This window comes from Chamaea fasciata, unplaced genomic scaffold, assembly GCF_029207755.1.
Source record: "Chamaea fasciata isolate MVZ Bird 193981 ecotype frontalis unplaced genomic scaffold, bChaFas1.0.hap1 SCAF_9, whole genome shotgun sequence".
Classification (NCBI taxonomy): Eukaryota; Metazoa; Chordata; class Aves; order Passeriformes; family Sylviidae; genus Chamaea; species Chamaea fasciata.
The window spans coordinates 31,273,572-31,294,318 of NW_027094094.1; the positions used below are offsets into that span (position 1 = coordinate 31,273,572).

The window sequence follows — 20,747 nt, forward strand, 5'->3', positions numbered from 1 at the left end:
TGGTTGGATTGGTATCTTTGATGCCAGAGGAAATGGCAAAACCTTTCCAAGGCTTCCTCGTAGATCCCTGTATTAATGCATGACAGAGCCAGCAATTTACTGTTAGTTTTTATTACCAACAGACACGTTCTGCTCAAAATTTAGCCTTGATTTTCTGCCCTTTACCCTTCCTACAGATGAACCTTCAGCACGTTCTTCCTGGACTGTAATTAAGGAAGAGCAGAACTCTGATGGCTGTTACTGTAGGAGAAGGGAAGACAGGTGAACTTGCCCCTGATAAGTACCAGCTGTGTTAATTACCCAACACAGCCTCACCCCTGATGAGAAACAGCTGTATCCAATGAGAGTGAGTGAGATAAAAGGGAGTGGGTTAGCTGGTGAGGGAGAATCATGAAGGAGGAGGGAGCTTGAGGAAGAGGGAACAAGAGGCTCACGAAGGAGGAGGAAGATGATGATGATCCTGAGGTGAGAGAGAATCGTTGCTGTGAGGTCGGTCTGGGTCTGTAGTCAGAGCCTGTTGTTGGAACCTGCAGTCACAGTCTGCAAACTGACACCTGCAGTCAGAGTTCAGCAGGAAATAACCGGCAGTCAGAGGCTGAAAGGGAAATCTACGGTGGGAGCTTGCTGGAGCCAGAGTCTGAATAGTTGGCGTTAAAATGACTAAGCTGTGAAGAGGAATAAACCAGGACCCTTTTTATGCTGTGATAAACGTGAAGTCTGTGTCTAGGCTCATTTCTACTCTCTAACAAGAAGGCTGCTGTAACAGTTACAGGCTTCCTCCTGCCTTCCTTTAGAGCTTACCAGGCTTTTATTCCTGGAAGTTTCCTGTTGGAATCACAGATTACCTGTAATCTCTCTGCCTAGGCCAGTCTCCAGCAGCTATGGTGACAATCTTTGCTATTTCAGGATTCCCTAAATGTCTGTCAGGTGTATTGTAAGCTTCAAACAATTGAGAAGATGGAGTGGGCTTGCTGCAATCCTTGTTTGCCAGACTCATCAGGATGTTGAGGTGAGGAGGAGCTGGAAATTGGGCTGCCTAAATTAGAGGGTTGATGGATATGAAAAGGGTGAAGAACCGGGTAGAACAGGCAAATGGGAACATTGGAAGCTCCCTTTAAATACCTGGATGTTTCACATTATTGTTGCTCTTTTTCAGAGCTAAAATGGTATTTTTTTGTAGTAAAACTTTAACAATAAACTGTGGAGCTCCAACACACTTTGCACAAGCAGAAAAAGTAATTAGCAGGGTGATCTTTTTGATACAGGTTGATTTTTTTTTTCCTTAGTGCTTGAGGGCCTCATTCTTGTAGTCAGATGTGGAACAAACTAAAATTACTGCAAGTCAAAATTGTTGATGTTGAAATTGTAAACAAGCTGTAAATATTTGACTGAAGGTAATCAACCGTTGTCATAAACTAACAAGGGATGTTATCAATTTTCCCTTGCTTTGAAACTATTTTTAAACATAAATCTTTATCAAACATCTTATGCTTGGGCCGCAGGATTTACTGTGGGCATGGCTTCAGCAATAGGTTTGGGATTTGTATTTTTTAAATTGTTTTTTCGTTGTTTTTCTTTTGTTTATTTGGGTTTTGGGAGGGTGTGTTGGTTGGTTAGTTTTTTTGGGGGGGAGGTTTGGTGTTGATGGGTGGCTCTTATTTTGATGAGATGAGGAAAACAAAGATTTAGATGATGTATAAAATTCTCAGGGTGCTGTGAGGGCTGAGAAGCCAGAGGGTAAATGAGGTTTGTAGGGCTGTGCATGATAAATCAAATATGATAATGAATTCAAGATTTAGAAGGGAAAAATGATACACAGTTTGCATGATAATGCAGGTCACAAGCAGTACTTTTACTTTCAAATGTTGATTAGTTAAGCAGTTTTTAAAAATTATGTTGCATCCGTGTTTGGGAACAGCTTGTCAGCATCTGTTTAGGGTTTGTTTCATAATTTCTCCAAAGGGACATCAAATGGAGGAATTCTGTTGACTAAATTACTGCAGGCTATTAGTTATGCTCTTGAAATATATTATTACAAATGTAAATAATAGTCATCAGCTACAAGTGGATTGCTCCTCTTACAGGCTGGTTTATTAAAAAAAAAAAAAAAGATTGTGGAACTCCTCTGAATCTTCAGCAGAAGAATTAGGCTGATTTTGTGTTTTCTGTGGGGAGGTAGGACGTGGTCAATGATTGTGGCGCAGGACAGAGGAGGGACTTGAATTTTTCTCTTTATGGCTCTAATTCTTCATTCCTTTTCCTCCACTGAAGCAACATTCCCCTTATGAAACCTTCCAACCTTCTCCAGTCTCTGAGTTAAGCCACTTTTCCTGCTGTTTTCTGGCAGGCTGAGGGGGAGGCTCTTCTGGTGGCTGAAGTTTGAGGAGTGAACGTGGAATAAGATGGGTTTTGTCCTGAGGTCCCCATGAGCAGACCCAGGTGGCACTGGGTTAACTGGGTGGAGTGTGGTGCCCCTGTGCTCCCTGCTGCTGGCAGGCACAGGACAGCCCTCTCCAGCTGAGGAGAGATCACAGGGAGCAGATGTGCCTCAGATGAAACCACTCAATTTGTCCCCGTTGGCCACACTTTGTTTTGGGCTGAGCTTTCCTTGGCTGTTTTCCTTCCTGACAAGGAGAACAGATGGAGAGCTGCCTTATGACAGCCTGTCCTGCATTTTCCGTCACCGCTCAATACCTATGGGATGTGCAGAGCATGGCCAGGGAGGGGGATGAAATCCATTGCTGGGAAGGAGCTGGTCATGCTGCTACAGCCGTGATTGCCACCAATCTCCTTGATGAAAATAAGCAAAGGCACATTTGCTGACTCTCCAGTCTTTCCCACCAGTTCTTTCTGAATCATCAGCTTTTGAAAAGAGCAATAAAAATTGTGCAAAGTTCTTGCTTTCACAAATAATCACCTTCAAGTGTGACAGTTGTCATCTCTATTCCCTCACAGAATCACAGAGCAATTTGCAGTGGAAGCAACATTAAAGTCCATCCCATCTTATGGGCAGGGACACCTTCCACTATCCAGGTTGCTCCAAGAACCTTTGAGGATTGCTAAAGATGTGTCTAAATTGTTGGCTTTTCCACTTCTCTTGAAATGATTGGAAGCAGGTTATTTAATTTCGTGAATTGTTGGTTGTGGGAATTGCACATTGCAACTTCTTGGCCCGCAGGTTGTTCCTTGGGAAGATGTCAGAGCTACCTGGACCATGGAATTGGACCCAACTGCTGCTGCTTGGGTGTCAGATGTGTGAAGTTCTTTCACACACTCTCGTGCCACTGTGAGAGGAAAGCCTCTTGGTTTTTCACTTTCTACTGTTCAGTGGAACATGCTCTGCAGAGCAAATCTTCCTTATGGTGCTTGTTAGAAAATCTTTCAGTAGCAGACAATGTAGTATTCAGTGTCTGCTCAGAAGAAACCGGTGTGTCTCATCTTTCTGTCTCTCTCCAAGGTTTTCATAGAATCGTGGACTATCCTGACTCACAAAGATCATTCATGTCCAGCTCCTGGCCCTTATTGCTTATGACAAGTTTGTAGAATTTTTTTTGTAAATATCTGGTGTGAAACAAGTGAATGCAGGAGAAGGATTTATTTTTTTTTTGATTTCTTTCAGATCTGTCATTCAGTGCCTGCTCACCTCCAGGGCAGGGTTAAAACTAAAGAAATCCAGAGGTGTGCTCACCTTCAGCTTGCTTTGGGAACACCTGGATGGTTTTTACTTAAGCCTGAAAGTCCCCTGTTGAATTCCTAGAAACTGGAAACAGTAAAATTGTGTTTCCAACTTAGAATGAGTAATATTACTTTGAATTGGTTTGTTACTGGACTCAAAAAGATTGTGGAACTCGTCTGAATCTTCAACAGGAGAATTGGGCTGGTTTTGTATTTTCTGTGTGAGGGCAAGCTGGAGGTGGCGCGTGGTCAGTGATTGTGGTGGAGGACAGAGGAGGGACCTACATTTTTCTCCTAATGGCTCTCATCCTTTATTCCTTTTTTGCCACTGAAGCAACATTCCCCTCATGAAACCTTCTGGATTTCTTTTTCATAATTATAAATTGCAAAATAGAGTAAATTATATTTTCTCTCTGACCTCAATTTGTGGAACAAGGTGATTCCACTCTTTTAAGTTCCTGGTATTTTACCAGCATGTGGCATTGGAGAGATTCTTAGGGGTTTGTGAGACAAGGGAAAAGCCACTCATTTTTGGAGCACTGAACGCTTCTCTTGTCCTTCTCAGTGTCTGCAGGGACTCAGAGCAAGATCTTTGCATCGGGTGGTGGGTGGTACTTCAGACAAAGTCAGGGAGTTACATTTTCTTAATTGGTTCTGATGATTCAGCCTGGAACATGAATCACCCTGGACAGAGAGCTGGATGTTTCCAGGATAGTAAGAGCCAAGTAATTTTAGTTTGCCCCAGAGGCTAAATTGATGTACAGATCAAGTTCGATTAATTTTTTTCCCCCCCCCCACACTCCCAACTGTTCATTTTTCTTGTTCTGACAGTTTTATTTACTGGGAGCCTAAAAGGTCTGTCAGCATGGACTGCCTGGGCATCCTGTCAGAGCCTGGAGGCAGCACCTCCTCAACACGTGCTCTGTGTAAAAATGTCTGCCTGGGTCATTGGCTTTTTGATTTACTTAAAGTAGAAGATGTTTCTGGTGTCCCCAGGAAGCTGCCTGGTCCCAAACATGAGACCTGAATTTAGTGACTTATCAGGGAGAGATTTCTCACCGTGCACCAAGTTCCGCCTGCATTGGTTGGGGTAAAGCTGGGGAAGGTGCCTCAGAAATACAACTTTTTTAAAATCATCTTGATGGTTAAAATTTTCAGGAGGAATTTCTCCATGGAAAGGGGTGCTCAGGCCTTGGCAGGGGCAGCCCAGGGAGGTTTGGAGTGCCCATGACTGGAGGTGGCACTCTGGGCTGGGGACAAGGTGGCCACAGCTTGGATTCCATGGGCTGGGAGGGCTTTTTCCAACCTTAATAATTCTGTGAATAAAAACTTCATTTTTTAAAATTTTCTATGTTGATTTCAGTAGGAAAGCTTGCTTTGTGTTGGACACACGTGGAATTCTCACTGTTGAAGCTTTTGTTTCTTGTTTATCCTGTGGATGGTTGTACTGTGTGGGAAGGTTTGCTGCAGGATATCTTGTTTTGTTTTGCACATCTGAAATTTTTGCCAGGGTGGAGATGTTCACTTGATCCTGTGCAGCTCTGAGGGTGGGGAGGTCCTGGCACAGATTCCTAGACAGGTTGTGGCTGCCCCTGGATCCCTGGAAGAGTCCAAGGCCAGGTTGGACTTTGGGGCTTGGAGCAGCCTGGGATAGTGGAAGGTGTTTCCTTTTCCTTCATTAATTGTTTGGGGTTTTGTAATTTCTGATGTTGTTTCACATGTTGGTTTTTGGGGTTTTTTTTGTAATGAAATGTGTTTGAAGTGAGGCAAAGTTTGGGGATTTCCCCTCAGTTCTCACTATTCAAAGCTTTGTTTGACCTGTTGTTCTTGGGTTAGTTAAAATTCAGGGGCTGGGTTTTTTTCAAGTGGGGTGGAGAGTTTAGTTTAGCCCTTCCAAATGTGAGCACGTGCTCTGGAGATTTAAATGCTCTATTAGGGACTGATTAAAACATAAAATTAAATTGTGCATCATAATTTTAGCTCCAAGTTTAGATTAATTAAAAGCTAAATTGCCTATAATACCTTCTACTTTGATACTTTGGTGCCTTCCCATATGATCAGATGGAACTGGGAACTTTAAACAGTCAGTTGAACACACTTTTACATGAACAATGAAAATTAAATAGTCAGGCTTGGGTACTGCACCATCAGGATTACATGAGACACTGGCTATGAGAAATATCTTCCTGTTTTGCCCTGAAAGTTAATTTAAAGGGGAAAGAAGTATCCAGAATGAAGAGTTTTAAGGAACTGTGATGTCTTAACCAGTAAAATCATGCATAGAAAACTCTTTTGGAAGTGGTTCTATGCAGTTTTAGAGACTCAGAATTCACGAGCCACTTAAATACTTCATTGTCTTTCTTACTCTCCAGTAAGCTCAAAGTTCTAGTCCAAATTTTAAAATTTCAGATACTAGACATTATTAGAGAGATTATTAAATAGTTTTCAAGGTGCTGAAAAGGAGCACTTAGGGATTGTACAGCTAATTTTGCTGGGGCCAGGGTGTGTATGTATATAAAAGGTGTTGCATATGCAGCCAAAGATACACTGAACGTGTTTTCCTGACTTGTGCTTTATTCTTATTTATTTGGGGCTTTATTTCCTTTCTTTATAGACTTTGGGTAAAATCCAGATGGATCTGGAGCTTTATGTCAGGTGATTTTTCCAATGCTGGCCTTTATTCCAATAATTCAGTCTGCAGGGAGGAGGGCCCTGTCCCTTGTGGCTCTTGCTTCAGAATCGTTAATTTTAACATAATTAATCTGTTTACTGAAGTTTGTCCCTCTCATGCCGTGATTTCATTCCTCCTTAGAATATGCACCTGGCAGGCTGTTCTCCAGATTTATCACATGTGCCTCAAATGGTCTGAGGAACAAAATGAAGACATTTTTCCTTAAATGCCTGACTGTCCTTGAAGCCAGGGGCTTTGGAGCAGACAGCCCTGAGTGGAAATGGATGAGGAGTTTTTCCTCTGCTCTGGCTTTCAGCAAACTTCCATTTTCTTGCCTTTCAGGTAGGAAATGGGGTGTATCTTACTATGAGGTGGAAAAGAGTAGCAGAACCAGAGCAGGTATTGCTGAAAAGCATTTGAGGATGAATTTTATTTTAGATACTCAAGTATTCCAAATACTGTATTTTGTTTTCTATTTTTTGGAAACAAGCCTGCTCACAGAAAAGCTGAAATTCTGAAGTACTGCTACTTCTCTTTGTCCCTAGGGAAGAAACTGCTTTTGTATTGCAAACTCAGTGTAGCAGAAAGTTATGAGCAGCCTGATTTATGCCCTTCCATTGGGGAGGAGGGATTCAAATAACTGGGAACCTCTGGAGGTAGAAACACTCGTTTTGTTTCTTCTGTACGTTCTGTGATGACTGTGAAATGATCCTGCAAACATCCAGGGGGAGCTGGACAAGCTCCAGAAGAGGAGAGAGATTTTGGCCCAGGGCCTGGAGTGGCAGGACAAGGGGAATGGATTCCCACTGCCGGAGGGCAGGGATAGATGGGATATTGGGAAGGAATTGTTCCCTGGGAGGGTGGGCAGGCCCTGGCACAGGGTGCCCAGAGAAGCTGTGGCTGCCCCTGGATCCCTGGGAGTGTCCAAGGCCAGGTTGAATTAGAAACCGGTTTGTAACAAACAATAATGATTCTTACTTCTGACGTAACAGACGTTTCCTTTACTGGTGCCATAAATTCCCTTCTGCTGTTCCTTTAGGAAGTGTGGCCTGACAGTAATTAAGCAGTAATTGGTGTATGAAGGCAAGAGCTGTTCCCAGTAGCTAAGTATTGTTAGAAAATAATTTCATATATCTGATGGTATTTCAGCAGTTCTAACCAATTTCGAGTTTATTATGTGCCATATGCCTGCCCAGCAGGACTTGGGATTGGGTTTAGCAAATGCAGTTGTTCTGCTTTATTGAATGCTGGTTTTAAAAGCACCTTTTTTTACTCATCAGGGTATATAATTTTTTTTTCTTTTCCCTCCCATGTATGTTGCTCTTTCCCAGCCTTCTGCATGGCTTTTGCTTCATCACCTCATGTAAAAGCCTGGGATTTTTGGGGAAGGGGAGGGCTGTGGTCACTGGTTTTTTGTTCCTTAAAGGGTGAGTTTTGGTCAGAGCTCAGACCTGAGGACTAACAGTGAGGGCAGAGCTTAGCTGAGTGTGGTTTTAGAGGTGTCTGAACTCCCTGCCACCAACTTGGCACATGGATGAATTCCAACCAGCAGCTGCTGCTGCAGATCCATGGACCAATCTGACACAATATTTTGGTTTTCCTTTATTTTCTTGTGCTTTCTGCCTCTTTTTTGTTCTGAGATTTAATTCATAAAAGCCAATCTTGATGACATTTGCACACAACCCTGACCATGTATATCACCCGAGTGGGGAATCCAGGGATTCTACTCTTGTTTGGGAGCGTAGGTGTAGAAATGACTCCTCTGTGGGAAGACAAATTATTTGTGTTCATTGAGGAATAGCCTGATAGCACTTAACTGTTAAAAGCTGATTTTAAAAAAATAAATAAATCTCTTTCTACCCAAAAAACTTTTGCTCTTGTTGCATCCCAGTGATGGATGAGCCTGATAGAGAGATTTAGCTCTCGGAACTATTAGACACGGACATAATCCATTGTGGTTGGTTTGTCCTGAGCATTCCTGCTGGGATTAATGTCCTCTCCTGGTGGGTGATGAGGAGAGCAGTGCTTTTCCCGTCTCTGAGAGGTGTAGGGCACTGCCTGTGCTGCTGCAAGATGAGAGAAAATGCAGGAATGATTTCCCAGGGAAAGACCACAGAGGTGAGTTTGTGGAAGAGAAGAACATGAAGCAGTGATGGTGAAGCATTGAGAATCTCTTTTTTTCTTAAGCATTTGGACTGTATTAAAAGACTTTAATTTCTTCACAGAAGCACAGTAGGTGGAGAAATGTTTTGTTCATTTTCCCTGGGAACTAGTCCCACACTTTCCCCCATTGTTAAGATTTTGTGAAATCCAGGGGAAATTCAGCAGAGATTTAATTATGGGACTGTAAATAATTCCTCTCTGAAGAATAACTAAGTGATTTCAGGACTCTCAGCCTGGAAGGGAAGGACATAACAAGAATGCCATGGAACTCTGTGGCGACTGTAGGAAAAGGGGGGCAAGGACAGTTAATTCCCACCGTTTCTAATACAAGCATTGGGCTTATCAGCACATGAAATAAATTGTTACTGGATTTTTGGTTTTTGGGGTTTTTTCTGTAATTCCTTTTCTTTTTTCAACTTTATTTTGTTGTCCTCATGATCTCTGTTATTTTGGATGCCAAATCAGCCATACCTCTGTCCTGACTGATGACCTTTTGTCTTTGTAAGGGTGAAAAAAGTTTTCATGGGTAATTTAATTCTTTGAAGGTGGCTTTTTTTTTCTTTTTTCCTTTTCATACAGCTAGTATGACAAATTCTCTTAAAGATGTTAGAACAAGGGTATTGCTGCCTGTCCTATTGTAGGATCAGTAGTGGGGTGTGGAAACACTCTAAAACCTGAGAGCTTTCTGTCTCTGTTTCTATTCTTATTTCCAGCACAGGTGACATCAACAGTTTTTTGGAAATAAAGCCAAAATTTTGCTATATTGTAATTCTTTTTTCATATGTAAGCGGCTCTTATTTCTAGAAGGAAATTCATAGTCGCCAATTTATTCTAAAATCTTTATTTTTCTTTGCCTCCTCTGAAGTAAGAATTAAGTTTGAATTGTTTTTCAGAGATCCTGCCTTCTGTTTTGCAGTTCATCCATTTGTTAGGCTCTTTTAAATGGTGAAGAGAATTTAGTTTTAATATCAAATTTATGGTCAGATTGGCCATTTAATTAACTTTAGACAAAACTTTCATATGAAATAGGAATGAGCTTGGTGTCCTGCCACAAACCAAAATTACTCTGTGTTTTGGGACGCTCCGAATTGGATTTTTAGCAATGTTGTGCTGAATTATGCCATGGAAAGAGGGGAAGTGGCAGTGTAAGATGATTTTTAAACAGCAGTGGCACGAGTGATTTGGAATGATGAGTGTGGCGGTATTTATGTGAAGTTTTTTTGCATAATGAGAAGGGAGTGAGTTATTGGGGGAGAGATAGCAATGATCCAGCTCATAAAGGCTTGTGCGCAGGAGAATAATTTCATTAAATACTCCAGCAGATCAGTAAATCCTTCAGCTGCCTTTTGCAGAGCAGTCAGAGAGTTGATGTTCTTCTGGGAGGAATTCACCTCCTGTTTCTTGCCTCCTCCCTCCACCCTGACATTTTGCTGAATCAATTTATTGCCTGGCAAAGCCTGCAAACAAAGCCTTCCAAGGCACTAAAGATCCCATCCACTTGGAGGCCTTTTCTCTTAATACCCTAAAAGTGCTGTCACTGATCCTTGGGTTGGAGAGCAGGCTGTCCTCCCCAGTCTCCTGTGGCCAGCCCAGCTCCCTGGGCTTCCTTGCCCTGCCATTCCTTTTACCTTAACAAGGATTTTCTGTGCTCTGCTTCCCCTTTTTTCCCCATCAACCCAGTGGCCTGACTTGGACTTTGTGGCAAGTCTCCATGACTTTGGGCTATTTGGACTCACAGGCCTTCTGTGTCAGTTATCTCCAAGAGGGGGGGGAAAAAAATCCTTAATAAATACTCATTTCTGTGGAATTCAGCTTGAGGAAAGGGAGGAATAAGTATCAATTGATTCCAGATTCTACAGGTGTGGCAAGGATTTGGTGTTCTGGTGAAAAATGGAGGGAAGATGTGATGAATTCAGCAGTGTTGGGAAACTTTGGTGCACTTCAACTCCTTTGGGCTATCCAGCAAAGTTTTAGTTCTCAGAATTTTGTACCCCATAAATATTCTTGGAGAATGATTCTGGTCATTCCTTACATGAGCCAAATTTTGAGTTTGAGGTGACCTGAAACCTGATGTCCCTGCCCATGGCAGGGGCTTGGAATTAGATGATCTCAGAGATCTGTCCCAACCCATTGGATGATTTTATAATTTCTATAAAGAAAGCAAGATATCAACCTCAAATTCCAGACTCTTTGAGCACAGCTTACTCATTTCAGGAATTGAGAAGGAGAATTTATTAATTTAGAGGGAAAATTGTTAATTTGAGTTGGAAAGAAATTTAGGGCAGACACTAAGAAATAGAGCTGTTGGGTCATTTTATGTTCCTAATGAATTTGAAAATTCCGTGTCTTGTTAAACTTCCAGTTAGGAGCAGAACTGGTAAAATATCCTGAGCAGAATACTTTGATTCAAGTATTGATTAACATTTTTGGCTGATATTTTCCATATTGGACAGCCTGCTCTTCAGGAGATTTTGGGGGATATTTATCTTTGGGAGGGACCTTGAGACAAAAAAAAAAGAGACAAACATTTAAATGTGTCTTTTAAAAATTAACTCAATCTCAAATTCTTTTTTAAGCAATTCCAATGATGCTGAACATGGAGCACAGTTCCAAAGAGCAGTTGTGTGATATCGATGAATTTCCTGGTTTTCCATTATAAAATGGTGGGGTTTGGGATGAGCTCTACTCTACCACAACCTGTAGAAGATGTCTTGTGATTAAAAGTCATAAATGTGGTAAAAATTGCAGTGCTCAGTTGGGCCAAGGACTGTGAGAGTCTGTTCAAAAACAAAACTTATATTGAAGGGCACGAAACAGAAACACAAGGATTTAGTTCCTGAAAGGGGACTTGAGCACAGAAACCCAACATCCACTTCCATAACTTCCCAGTGCTCCGAGGGTTTTCCTGGTGGGACCCTGCTGAGCCAGATTTTGCAGTCTGCCTGCATTAGGTGTGTCTGCAGCCATGTGAGGTGTTTATGATTGCACACTAATTGATAACTAAAGATTGCAGATTTGCATTTCTGCCTCTCTGCATTTGCTCTGTGAAGGTGTAAATGATGATTAAAGCATAAGGAAAGTGGTTCCTGCATAAAAGATTTGAGGAGGAACTCAACAGAACTTGGAAGACACTTCAAGAGTGGAAGAAGGCTCCTGTGAGGATATATCCAGAGATTGATTTCCATACAAGGACAATGTGGTTTAGAGCCATGACTGAGGTCTCCTGTGCTGTGGTGATTTATGGCCACCATGTTAACAGGAGGTGGAAGCTGTTCCAGGGTAAACCCACGTCTTGTTCCAGGATAAATCTGCATCTTGAGGGAGTTTTTGAAGAGCTGCTGCCCTCCTGTCCCAGTAGGTGTCTAGTCTAAGTGGCCTCTGAGGAGGTTTAGCCAAAGCTGGGTTCTCATGAACTTTTTTCACTTTTTACACAGCCTTGCTCTCTCTCTTACTTTGATTTCTTCCTTTCCCCCTCAACCTTTCAAACTGGTAGATCCCAAAATCCTGGCATGTGGTGCTTTAGGTCTTAAAAAAATCTGCTCCCACCAAGTTTAAAACCATCTGATTCCCTCAAGATGCAATTAATGACAAAGCACTGAAAATTTAAGCTTCAAAATCAGGGTAAGGCTGTTCAGCAGCATTGATGCCATTACTGTGATGTTCTCTACTTTTTTGTGCCACCTCAGCTGTGTCCTCGGGTCAAGTGGCACTGCTTCTGTCTGGATCCTATTTTGGATAATTTCCCAAAGGCCTCTTTAGAGATTTTGCCTTGATTTTGATGGCTTCCCTCCAAGGCTAAACATCTTATTGTTATCGGGATATTTTGTCTTGAAAGATTATTCTTTGCAGATTTTCCCCCTGGGGAGGAATGCCTTACATCAGTTGTGTGAATCAGGAGCCAACTCCAGAAAAAAAGCTCTTTTCACTGCAGATATCCCAGGATCGCTGAGGCTGTAAAATCCCTCCCAGCCCATGGAGTCCCAGCTGTGCCCAGTGCCCACCTTGTCCCCAGCCCAAAGCACTCAGTGCCACCTCCAGCCCTTCCTTGGACACCTCCAGCCATGGGCACTCCAAACCTCCCTGGGCAGCCCCTGCCAAGGCCTCAGCACCCTTTCCATGCAGAAATTCCTGCTGCTGTCCAAGCTGAGCCTCCCCTGGCACAGCCTGAGGCCGTTTCCCCTTGTCCTGTCCCTGTTCCCTGGGAGCAGAGCCCGACCCCCCCTGGCTGTCCCCTCCTGTCAGGGAGTTGTGCAGAGCCACAAGGTCCCGCATGGGATGTGTTGTCACTTTAGGAATCAGGACATTGTTGAAACAGCTGGATTTAATTCCAAATTTCCCAAAACCTGACTGCCTTATGCTCAGGTGTAGAATCTTGCCTCTTCTCTAGTGTGTGCTGAGGACCAAGGTGATGGAAAAGGGGTGAAATTCAGATTAGGTGAAGTAAATTTCTTACTCCAGGCAGTTTCTTTAGCTTGGAACAAGTGTAGAGAATTGTGAGGAAACTCACAGTTAATTCATGGGCTTTTATATGTTTTACTCAATTTATATCACACAGCTGGGAGGCAAAATCAAACATACCAATTAGCAACTGAATTAAGTCATTAATCTGTTCTGTTCAGCAGATATTCCTCTGATTCACTGCATGTTTTGGAGAGAGGAAATGTGTCCCTGAACCCTATACCTGAGGTGAGGTGCACAGCACTACCTGGGGGTTCCCCTGTGGCTCCTGCAGGCAGTTCGCAAAAGCCCTGAAGCGTGGTCTGTCCTTGTTTTAATCTGCATAATTAAATCCATTGTTGTTTGGAGAGGTAACAACTGGGAGTAGTGTTTTCTCTGTTCTGATGACTTCCTGAACAAGCCCGAGTGTTTAGCAGGCATGAGAAAGATTTCTTTGTGTGTATTCTTGCTTTTATTCCTGCCTGTATTCCTCTAGGACAGAAATATTACCGTGTCATGGGAAAAATACGTTGCTTCAGCAGCTTTGCTGATCAAGATTTCAGTTGATGTCGGCGATGTCTCTTTCTTGCAGCAAGTAATCCTTGGGAATTTTCCTTTTTCCATGTTTTAAACTGCCAGAGGGCAGGGGATGGATGGGATATTGGGGAGCAATTGTTCCATGGAAGGGTGGGGAGGCCCTGGCACAGGGTGCCCAGAGAAGCTGTGGCTGCCCCTGGATCCCTGGAATTGCCCAAGGCCAGGTTGGCCTTTGGGGCTTGGAGCAGCCTGGGACAGTGGAAGGCAGAACTGGATGGGTTTTGACATCCCTTCCAGTCCAAAGCAGTCTGATTTTAGAGGCAGGGTTGGAGTTTTTGGAGTTTCTTGTGTTTGACAGAGGAGTGCAAGGTCCCCCAGTGTCCTTCCTGAGCCCTTGTCCTTCTCTGATGTCTCTTTTTTGAAATGACGGCAGCAAATTCTTTGTTTAATGCTCCAGAGGCTTCCTATTGTCCTATATAATGTCATTCTAATTTGGGCCCTCTTCTTCTTGCTCCCCAGCATTTTGTTTACTTCAGCTCGGTACTCACAACCGCTCCTTGAGCTGCCTCCTCTGAGGGGAAAATAGCTGCAAAGCTGACAATATCCCAGTCCCTCTCTGCATACATGAATATCTCATTTGTCCCAGCATGCCTCTCTGTCCAAATGAAGATTCCTTTCCCAAGCTGCCCAGGTAGTAAGTGCTTTTAGATCCTCACTGAGCTGCTAACAGTCCTCTGTCCATAGCCAGGGCTGAACTCTGGAGCTGGCAGACTTTCACCTGGCGCTTCATTCCACACTCTGCCACCTTCCCCTCCTCACTCAGCAGTAGTGAAGTGTGTGGGCCAGCTCATCTGGCCTCTGAGCTCGTAGCTTTCTCTTGTTTTTACAACTGAATTGCACTAAAATGGTGTTTCCCACAGTTCAGTCTTTTATTTTGGACAGCCAGCCTCGCAGCCCACAGCACTTTCCTTTCTCTCTCATCTCGCTTTACACATTTTAGGAGAAAAGCCACAAAAATGGAATGAACAGATTCAAATACCCCTAACCTCAGGACTGCTGCCAATCCCATGGAATACTTGCCTGGATTGAAAAGCATCTCTTCTGACACTACATGAAAACTAATTTTATCTTCTCATTTTCATCTTTAGAATGAACATTTCTTGTGATTCTGTGATTATGTTCTTGCTGCCAGGGCTGGTTCTGTCCCTCCGCAGCTTGAGGACACTGTGGACAAAGCCCCAGGAGGGGACACATCACTTCCCTGGGCATCGCTCACCTGTAGTGACCTTTCTGCTGCAAACCACAGGAAAGCCTCTTCCCCTTTGGTCAAAGAAGCTGTCTCAGGGTCATGTCCAGAGCTCCACCTTCTCTCCTGTAGGAATAATCATGATTTTCAAGTCTGTTCTTCTTCCCTGACTTCAGCAGTGAACAGGAATCTGTGCTGGGTGTCACCAACTCTCAGCAGCTGCTGCTTGGTGACATTAACTGTCACGCTGACATCTCTCAGGTTCACCCCTGGGCTTCTAAGGTGGTAAAATTCCTTCTTGAAGTGTTGTGGACAGAGCAGCTTCCAAGATGGATTTGCATTGCTCACTCTTCCATGGAAAAGGAAAACCATGGCCCAACTGCCCATCATGAACTTTGTCTTCTGTGTTTTCTTTCCACCTGAGTGCCTTGGGTACTGTCTCCTCTGCCCTTGTCTGCTTGTGAGGGATTTTTATCCTGGGGTCTCTGTTGCTGAACCTTGGGCCAGTTTATATTGCTGCAGGTGAAAGAGATCTCTTCCCTCATTTGTGAAGTTTGGTTTATTATTACAGGATCCCAGGAAGGTTTGAGCTGGAAGGAACCTTAAAGCCCATCCAGTGCCACCCCTGCCATGGGCAGGGACACCTTCCACTGTCCCAGGCTGCTCCAAGCCCCAAAGTCCAACCTGGCCTTGGACACTTCCAGGGATCCAGGGGCAGCCACAGCTGCTCTGGGCACCCTGTGCCAGGGCCTGCCCATCCTCCCAGGGAACAATTCCTTCCCAATATCCCATCCATCCCTGCCCTTTTTCAGTTTAAATCCATTCTGCCTCATTCCGGCATTCCAGACCCTTATCTAAACTCTTTCTCCAGCCTCAGGGGTTCAGATCTGACTCTCCTTGTGATAATGCCCTGGCAGGAATGTGGTGCTTCACTGATGTGCCATGGGGAGGTCACTGAGTGTCCACGCCGTGCTGGGTGTTTCCAGCTTATTCAACTTCACCAGCTCAAACTAATGTCTTCTAAACACCAGGTTTTTTAATAGAATTCATGGACATGTTAGCTCAGTACCAATGAAAATATCAAGCAGGATGATGAAAAGTGAGTGGAAGAGGGGGAGAATGCTATGAGGAGCCTGTGGATATGTACAGGATGTCCCTTCCTTGAGTGATCTCTGCATCTTTGAGTGCATTTCCTTGTTTGCTTTCGTCCATTCTCCCATATCTGGCCTCAGTCAGAGACAGACTTGTGACCTTGTGTGGGTGTAAGGGTGCTGTTCATTTCAGGACTGTCAGAAAACAACATTGGTTTTTTTTTTCTTTTATGAGATGTTACAGGAAATTGGTGAAACAATCTTATTTACTTTGACAGCTTCTGAAATTTGTGAATAGCCCACTTTTAAAACATTCCTTTGAGTAATGTGTTATTGCTGGGTTGTTAAGCTCTGGTTTTGATGGTATTCCTGGATTTCCTTCAAGGATCTTACTGTTACTTGGACATCTTAATGGTTTCTTCAATATAAACATTTTTAAACCCATTTTGGCTGGTCTTTGAGAAAGAACCACCAGCACAGGCCCTATGACTAAAGTGTCTAAATAAACAATGAGATGTTTCATGTCCAGCAAAACTGCTTAACCCATTCCAAGGGATGTGCTGCATTTAGACTCGGGAAATTTGCTGGAGTCATTTGAAATGTAGGATTAAGGTTCTTGTGCATCACTTCACCCATGGCTGTTCCCTCCACCTCAAAGTTTGCCGGTGATGGTGTGGAATTCTCCCTGTTGCACAAGGCTGGGGTGCGGTGTGGTGCTTTTCCCTGGATTTCCCTGTTTCTTAGCCAGTCCTGGGCTGAGTCCCAGTGTGGGCAGCAGGGGGAGGGGGGGATTCTGCCCCTGGGCTCAGTGAGACCCCACCTGCAGAGCTGCCCCAGCCCTGGAACCCAGCACAGGAGGGACCTGGAGCTGCTGGAGAGAGGCCAGGGGAGGCACCAGGATGAGCAGAGGGATGGAGCAGCTCTGCTGGGAGGAAAGGCTGGGAGAGCTGGGGGTGTTCAGCCTGGAGAGGAGAAGCTTTGGGGTGACCTCATTGTGGCCTTTCAGGGCCTGAAGGAGCTACAGGAAAGATGGAGAGAGATTTTGGACAATGGATAGAGTGGCAAGGAGAATGGGTTCAAACTGCCAGAAAGCAGGGATGGATTAGATATTAGGAAAACATTCCTCTCTGTGAGGGTGGGGCAGGCCCTGGCACAGGGTGCCCAGAGCAGCTGTGGCTGCCCCTGGATCCCTGGAAGTGTCCACGGCCAGGTTGGACTTTGGGGCTTGGAGCAGCCTGGGACAGTGGAAGGTGTCCCTGCCCATGGCAGAGGGTGGCACTGGATGGGCTTTAAGGTCCCTTCCACCCCAAACCAGTCTGGGATTGACACCCAGGAGTGAGTTGAACAAGAGGTGAATTCTGTGGGCTGAGCTGCCTGAGCAGGGAGGAGCAGTTGTTCCTGCCCATGGATGGGGGGATGGACGAGAGGATCTACAAGGTCTTTGCCAACCCAAACCATTTCCATGCCAGTAATCCCAGGTAGATATCTCCTACCTCCAGCCTGGAAACAGTTCCCTGTAGCAGCCAGGAACTATCTGAAAATCCCTGTGCTTGCACTTCTCAAGTCATCTCTGTAATTTTCCTGTCTCCACTATATATTGGAAGATCCCATCTTTATCTCTCTTCTGTTCCTCAGAAGCCACTTCTTGCTGGATTTTTGACCAAGGAGACACTTGAGCAGATCAAACCCCACATGGGAGTGTTTAAATCCATCCTCAGCAGCTCTGGTAGGCACTCAGTGCCAGCTGTCCCTGGATGAGTGCCCTGTGCCCATCCCACCATGTGGGCACACCCCAGCTCTGAACACATGAATCACTCACAGATCCAGCAAAACAAAAAATAATCTGGAAATGCCACATCAGTTTCTGCATCCAGCAGTGGGCAGAAGCACTTCTGGAAGGGTGGAAGAGAAGGATTTGCTTGGGAGATGTGGAGGCCAAGTGTCTTGGAATAGCCAGCCTGGGTGAAGGAAAGCCCTTGGTGCTTTGTATTTTAAGGAAAACAGGGATCTAGAAAATCCAGGAAGTGAAATGCTGAGTGTTGGGCGTTGATGGTGCAGCACTGAGGTGTGAGGGTATCTGGAGAAACACAGGTTCAGGAGATGGATTTATGGGATTGCCAGAGGGCTGAAAAGCAGCTGGAGGGATGAGGAGATTCAGAAGGTGGAATGGTTAAATGGAGATGGGTGAATCATAGAATGGTTTGGGTTGGTTAAAGCCCATCTTGTCCCACCCCCTGCCATGGGCAGGGACACCTTCCACTATCCCAGACTGCTCCAACCTGGCCTTGGACACTTCCAGGGATCCAGAGGGAGCCATGGCTTCTCTGGGGCAGTGAGAAGAGAGGAACATGATTTCAGCTTTGTGAAGCCTTTTAAAAATGTCAAAATGTGAGTAAAGCTTTAACTACCTCCTTTCCCTCCCGGCCTACAAGCTCAGAAATCAATCCAAGCATAATCAAAACATATTACTCAATTACAGTCAGTGCCTATTAAGAAGAGATAAGAGGGATTTTTTAAAGGTAAATCCTCCCAAAAGTACTGGGAAGGAAAATCATGGAGCAGAGGAGTGAAAGCGTGTTTGAGGCTTGAGAGGTATGGTGTCAGATCCAGGAAAGCCTGGAGAGCAGAAGGGCACAGGAGGGTTGGGAGAGGCTGTTCAGGAATGATGGGGACAAGTGGGCTTGATGTGCAGAACTGAGAGGGAAGGAGGAGATGGGGAAGGCCAGACCCCCTTTGGGGCTGGGCTGCTGTTAGATGGGAGCAGGAGGAAACTGAACGTCAGGCTTAAGGAGCAGAGGTAAAAAGGAGGTCTGGGACTGCAGGGATGTGCTTAAAAAAATGAAAATCTGGCCCAGGACTCCATTAACAGACTCCAATCCAGCTGTCCAGGCTGAGGAGGCTTCCCAAGAAAACTGGTGAGGTGTGAGAGGGGTCTAAAAGTACCAGGTTGGATATCTGAGGTTGGTTGTGTTGACGGCTCCTTGTGCATGTGGCTCAGGGCTTAAATAAATAATCAGTGATTTACATGCAGGATGCGGTCACTGATCCTGTACCAAGGACCTGATAAAGATGGAACTTCTGATCTTTTCTAGAAGAGAAACCTGAATTCTTGTGAAATGGCTTAATTTAGGCTGGGCTCTGCTGAGGAGCCTGGTCCCTGGATTAACTGGGGGTTAATAGCAGGTGGGAACTGGTGGCAGAAGGAATGCTTGGGATTTATTGGGAGTGTCTTTTATTGGGATTTATTGGGTGTGGAGGAAGGCAGGCTGGCTCCTGTACAATAATGGGACAAGCATTTGTTTTTTAGGGGACTTTTAAGTCCTGGCGCAGACTTGTGGCAGCTCCCTGGCTTAACCAGCCTTACTATTTGGCATCTGGCCTACCTTCCAAAGCCAGACCTAACTTCTGGCCTGGTAATCTCCAGTACCAAAATCTTCAACTGGTTTTGGGAGTGGCTGGATGAAATCTCTGCTCAGGGGGTGTGCAGATGTTAATTCTGACATGTCATGCACTGAGCTACTCAAACACAGCTCCTGGCTGTATTTAACACTTCTGCTGTAGTGACTACAGGCAAGTAGAAACATTAATTTCTAGAAAATTGATAAGTTTAGTGTATTTATTTTTTACAAATTTTAAATTAAATCCTCTGGGAGAGGGGAAGAGGCAGCATATAAATTCTACTTGAGAAAATGTCATTTTCTTCAATAAAATGAATGCACTTAACTTAAATCCAATTAACACGAACTTAATTAATCTGGGTCATGTTCGTTGTCCCGGTTTAGTTTTGGATGTTTCCATTTTTATGACACCAGCCAGTTTTTCAGCCATAAGCTGTGGAGACAGTTCCAGGTGTCCTGCAAGGAGCACTCAGAGGGGCTCTTGACAAAACATTTCCTGGTGTCAGAGAGATTTTTACCCATTGGATTCTCTCCTTTGTGTTATGCAGTCCCAGGGAAGGATCCTTGGAGAGAAACTGCTCTGACAAGGGAGAAATGGAGAAGTTTTTGGGATGGAATCCAATACCTGTCTTGCAGTAAAAGCAGTGAAACTGATCTTTGACTTTTCTATTGAATTATACTTTCATTATTAACATGTGTATGTTAATATACAGTTAATGTGTATCACCACACACATTTAACTTTAATGTGTAACTTTAGCTCTGCGTGCATATTTTGTGATGACAAAGGTTATTGAAGAATGAGCTGAGCTACTCCTGACTAATATGGGTTGTATTTCTTTTGATCTTTTTATGTTAATGTTAATTTTCAGCTGAAGTCTCCTGGCTCTGATATCAGGTTTAGGATATCTTTGTTCTCTCTTCTTTCTGGAGGCACCATCTGCACAGCGGGAGTTTCAAATGAACAGTGTCACAGCCAAAGAGTTCCTTTTGTGACTCCAAACCTTCTGTGAGAATAGTATTTTATCGGTGAAGTCCATACAAAGGGGATGGAAACAAAAGTAAATAAACTCATAATGTATGAAAAAAAAGGGATTTGTGGACGGGAAGAGTTGTAATCCTGTTAATCCATTCAATAGCTGCATTGCTTGTTAAAAAGACAGGAAATAAATCACTGCTAGTGATGGAAGCAGGCAAGAAATGTTCTTCTCTCTCCCTTTCTCAGTTATCCTATAAAGCTCTTTCCTATTTTTGAGAGTTCAGTTGAGTTTTGTCTGTGCAAACCTTCCATCTATTCAACAATCTTCTTTGTTCAGTGGGAATCAGCAGCATTAAATAGTTTTAATCCTTTTACATCATAATCTATAGGATGTTCTGCTGGCAGGAGGGTGGAAAAGTACCCTTGGAGTGTCTGGAAGGTTTCCCTGCCCACAGCAGGGGTTGGAATGAGGTGAGCACTGAGGTCCCTTTCAGCCCCAACCATTCTGGGATTCTGTGGCTACCACTGGTACATAGAGATGGAGAATAAAA

At 44.1% G+C, this 20,747-nt stretch overlaps 1 protein-coding gene across 4 annotated transcripts in view; it reads left to right on the forward strand.

The window, feature by feature from the left end:
• Positions 1 to 392: 392 nt before the first annotated feature.
• PCDH15 (protocadherin related 15) overlaps positions 393 to 20,747 on the forward strand; it is a 300,245-nt gene continuing 279,890 nt past the window's right edge. For all 4 annotated transcript variants that reach the window (XM_066191711.1, XM_066191709.1, XM_066191706.1 and 1 more), the window contains exons 1-2: positions 393 to 465; positions 907 to 1,009. The gene's annotated coding sequence lies outside the window, so the exon portion shown is untranslated. The remainder of the gene's footprint in view (positions 466 to 906; positions 1,010 to 20,747) is intronic.